At 41.4% G+C, this 5,000-nt stretch overlaps 1 protein-coding gene across 2 annotated transcripts in view; it reads left to right on the top strand.

The window, feature by feature from the left end:
* The window catches only part of LOC123507123 (5-hydroxytryptamine receptor 2B-like), a 191,713-nt gene that overhangs the window by 66,499 nt on the left and 120,214 nt on the right, over nucleotides 1-5,000 (top strand). For both annotated transcript variants that reach the window (XM_045259712.1, XM_045259711.1), the window contains exon 2: nucleotides 1,698-1,759. The gene's annotated coding sequence lies outside the window, so the exon portion shown is untranslated. The remainder of the gene's footprint in view (nucleotides 1-1,697; nucleotides 1,760-5,000) is intronic.

Raw genomic sequence — 5,000 nt, 5'->3', positions numbered from 1 at the left:
CGTGGATACCCAAGCTGTTCAGTTTGGTGATTAGGCCGTGATGCCACACCCTGTCGAATGCTCCCGCAATGTCGAGAGCAATGATAAAGGTGTCTTTTCCCTGGTCTAGGGACTTATGCCAGGTGGTGGATAATTGAAGTAACAGGTCTGCTGCTGACCTGTTATTTCGGAAACCAAATTGTTTGGTATTAAGTAGATGATGTGAGCCGAGAAAGCAAGATATTTTGTTTGCTATAATGGCTTCAAGTATTTTACCAGGAACTGAGAGAAGGGAAATAGGTCTATAGTTCTTGGGATCAGTCCTCTTGCCCTTTTTGTGTATTGCCACCACTCTGGCACCCTTCCAGAGGGTGGGTCACACTCCAGTGGTGATGCAATGCTGGAAAATGGCGGTGAGGGGTGTAGTCAGCTGAGAGGCACAGTGCTTAAGGATATGAGGGCTTATGTTGTCTGGGCCTAAGGCCTTGTTAGTGTCAACTTGTGACAGACGTTGCCGTACTTCCTCAATAGTGATGGTAATGGTGGAAAGTTTCGCATTTGTGAGGGCTGGCACAAATGGAGGAGGGCGCTCAAGATCAGGTACTGACATCTTGTTGGAGAAAAAAGATCCAAGTACTTCAGCTCTCTCTCTCTCTCTCTCTCTCTCTCTCTCTCTCTCTCTCTCTCTCTCTCTCTCTCTCTCTCTCTCTCTCTCTCTCTCTCTCTCTCTCTCTCTCTCTCTCTCTCTCTCTCTCTCTCTCTCTCTCTCTCTCTCTCTCTCTCTCTCTCTCTCTCTCTCTCTCTCTCTCTCTCTCTCTCTCTCTCTCTCTCTCTCTCTCTCTCTCTCTCTCTCTCTCTCTCTCTCTCTCTCTCTCTCTCTCTCTCTCTCTCTCTCTCTCTCTCTCTCTCTCTCTCTCTCTCTCTCTCTCTCTCTCTCTCTCTCTCTCTCTCTCTCTCTCTCTCTCTCTCTCTCTCTCTCTCTCTCTCTCTCTCTCTCTCTCTCTCTCTCTCTCTCTCTCTCTCTCTCTCTCTCTCTCTCTCTCTCTCTCGTATTGTTTTTTGAGAGAATTCATATGTGGATTATTACTTCAACTTTTATATCTTCCTCGTAATATAAGACGAAAAATTACACTTTTCCTCGTATCTCAACACCATCTCTGTATTCCCACCACTTCACTTCCCTTAATAGAGAGTGTCACTGTTTCAAGACGTTTATCCCTTTTTTGGGGGGGCTTTTTTCATCGGTTTTCTATGGGAACTGGCAAGCATATGGACCTTTTTTTGTTATTATGCTGTTGCTCTTGGCTAGTTGTCCTCTCTTACATATACAAACACTGCTTCCTTTTTTAGCACATGCACACAAAACACACTGGTTCTATTTTTAGCACAAAAACTTGACCTTCAAATCACACAAACTAACTAACTCTGGGTAAACTTTTTAGTTCTATCAATTTTACACTCACCAATCTATATTCAACGCAGTGCTCTCTTAACCTCTTCAATTCTAGGACACATATTTTATCTTGAAATTTGTATATGATTAGACCATTTTATTGACCGTAGAAAGAGCATATGGAAGTTAGAAGATTAATAGCAAGAATCTTATCTGTTTGAATACGTACATGAGTAAGTAAGTAAGCAAAATGAATATGGAAACGCGTCATGGTACAGAATGGGTCAAGTCTCCGTCACTCACGCACCTTCCTTCTCTCCTTCAGGTAGCGAGGGACGGTCATGTGAAGAGCCTGCAGCACCTGGTGACGGGGAACATAAACGCCAGGTAAGGGAAGCCAGGTGTGTGAGGTTAGTTGGGTGGGACAGATTATACTTTCAAAATACACATGTTACTTGATTTCTTGTTGTTCCTGTATGATGAGAGAGAGAGAGAGAGAGAGAGAGAGAGAGAGAGAGAGAGAGAGAGAGAGAGAGAGAGAGAGAGAGAGAGAGAGAGAGAGAGAGAGAGAGAGCAAATTGAGCAAAGAAAATATATCATCTCATAGAATTTTTGCTGAGGAGAAGAAAAGACAATGAAAACGAAGAAAATGATGCAAAATAGTGAAAGAAAAAAAAGGAAAAGAAAGGGAAAAATAGGACGATTCATAAGAGAGAGAGAGAGAGAGAGAGAGAGAGAGAGAGAGAGAGAGAGAGAGAGAGAGAGAGAGAGAGAGAGAGAGAGAGAGAGAGAGAGAGAGAGAGAGAGAGAGAGAGAGAGAGAGAGAGAGAGAGAGAGAGAGAGAGAGAGAGAGAGAGAGAGAGAGAGAGAGAGAGAGAGAGAGAGAGAGAGAGAGAGAGAGAGAGAGAGAGAGAGAGAGAGAGAGAGAGAGAGAGAGAGAGAGAGAGAGAGAGAGAGAGAGAGAGAGGTGTCAGAAATAGCTATTAAGGTTATGATGTGATGGTACAGTAATCATCACATGTCAGGCTCCCAAATATATGACCCAGGAGAGAGAGAGAGAGAGAGAGAGAGAGAGAGAGAGAGAGAGAGAGAGAGAGAGAGAGAGAGAGAGAGAGAGAGAGAGAGAGAGAGAGAGAGAGACATGGCATTATCTCAACTTATCGTCTTTAATTCTTCTAACTCATATGTATATTCTGTGTAGAGATTTGAAGAGGGAGAAAGAAGAGCGTAAAAAGCAAGCTGAATGAAAGGAGGGAATAAGAGATAGAGAAATTAAGGAATACGGAAGGAAATATTACTGGAAGGGAAGGTAAGAGAAGAGGGAAGGAAGCAAAAGAGTAGAATAAAAAAAATAGGAAGGAATATAGAAACGGAAGGAAAAGAAAAATATTAAGAGGAAGAAAAGTAGAAGGAAAACTAGAATATAGGAAAAGAAGAGAAAAAATACCGTAATTAGAAAGGGAGATGAAGAGAAAAATAGAATAATAAAGGAGAGAAACAGAGGGAGAGAGAGAGAGAGAGAGAGAGGGAGAGAAGAATGAGGGAACCGTGGAGGGAGGAAATTGGGAAGTCTCGTGAATGGCGGAAGAGGAGAGAGAATAAAGAGCGAGAGGAGGGAAGAGGAGGAAAGAGGAGGGAAGAGAAGAGGCCATGGTTAGTGTAGAAGCCTTGCAAAGTGTTATTGTCCTGCCCTGGTGCACGCGAGTCTTGCAATGAGTAGGGGAATCTGGCTGTGTCCTCAGAATCAATGGCTTTCTCTCTCTCTACGTGTCCTGAAGGGAAGCCAGACTGTACGTGAAATTCAGACGACCTTCCTTTTCTATCTTTTGTTACCCTAAGCCAGTGTGTCATGAAAAATAAAGGAATACTTGTTTTTATCCCTTTAAATGTTTGATAGTACGATGTTTTCTGTTTTATCATTTGTGATAGACGACTGTAGTAAGGGTAGAGATAATTAAAGGTACAACTATACGATAAAGGTAAAGACACTCCTTTATGAGAATAGAAAGAGGTGGTGTTCTGTCTTGAAATGCTTATGATAGTGTGGCGTTTTCTGGGTTTGTATTTGTGCTAGATGATTGTAGCAAGGGTAAAGATAATTAAAGGTACCACCCCTAGAGAGAATAGAAAGAATTGTGGTGTTTTATCCATTGAAATGATTATATTAGTACGATGTTTCTGGGTTATTACTTGTCTTAGATGATTTGTATAAAGGTAAAGGGAACTAAAGGCACTACTCCTATACGAGAATAGAAAGAGGGGTGGTGTTTAATCCCTCGAAATGTTTATGTTAGTATGATGTTTCTGGGTTATTGCTTCAGCTGGATGATTTGTAATAAGGGTAAAGGGAATTAAAGGCACTGCTCTACACGAGAATAGAAAGAGAGGTGGTGTTTTATCCCTTGAAATGTTTGATAGTACGACATTTTCCAGGTTATTACTTCAGCTACACGATTTGCAATAAGGGTAAATATAACTCAAGGTACTACTAGAAGAGAATAAAAAGTGAGGTGATGTTTTATCCCTTGAAATATTTAATAGTAAGACGTTTTCCGGTTCATTAGATTTATTACTTATCCTAGATGATTGTAACAAGGGCCAAAGTAACTGAAAAAATTGCTCCTTTACAAAAATAGAAAGAAATATGGTCTTTTATCCCTTGAAATGCTTATGATTCTACGTTTTTTATATAGTTTCAGTTATTATCCACGATTTGTTGCTACGTAAATGATTATTCTGATGGTTTATGTGGTCATTTCTTTGATTACCTGCGAGACTTTATATTCCATCAGTCATCATGCATGATTTCAATAAACATGAAGAAAAACAGAGATAGCAATTGGTCTGGAGTACGCGATAGGTCTTGTGATTACTTTATTCCATGACGCTTGTTACTTTAATTTAGTGGATATAAGTGAAAAATGTATAAAACTTCGGGGTTAGAAAGAGAAATAATGGGGAGAGAATCAGAAATAATGGGCTTAAGCTTCAGAAATTCAGGTTTAGGAGAGAAATGGGAAGAAAGTGGACTTCGGGGTTAGAAGCAGAAATAATGGAGAGACTCAGAAATAATGGGCTTAAGTTTCAGAAATTCAGATTTAGGAGAGAAATGGGAAGAAACGGGTTCTTTAACAGATTGGTTGATCAGTGGAACGTACTCAGTAATCATGTTGTTAATGCTGAGTCAATAGGGAACTTTAAAAGAAGATTAGATAAATCTATGGATGGGGATAATAGATGGAATTAGGTATAGGCCTGACAGCTTCGTGCAGCTTCCCTCTTCTCTTAAGTTCTTATGGTCTACAGTCACACACAAACACACACACACACACACACACACACACACACACACACACACACACACACACACACACACACACACACACACACACACACACACACACACACACACACACACACACACACACACACACACACACACACACACACACACACACACACACACACACACACACACACACACACACAGACACACACACACACACACACACACACACACACACCCGGTAGCTCAGTGGTTAGAGCGCTGGCTTCACAAGCCAGAGGACCAGGTTCGATTCCCCAGCCGGGTGGAGATATTTGGGTGTGTCTCCTTTCACGTGTAGCC

Source organism: Portunus trituberculatus, chromosome 21 (genome assembly GCF_017591435.1).
Source record: "Portunus trituberculatus isolate SZX2019 chromosome 21, ASM1759143v1, whole genome shotgun sequence".
Lineage (NCBI taxonomy): Eukaryota > Metazoa > Arthropoda > Malacostraca > Decapoda > Portunidae > Portunus > Portunus trituberculatus.
Note: the sequence above shows the minus strand (reverse complement) of the source record. Positions and strands in the feature narration are given on the sequence as shown.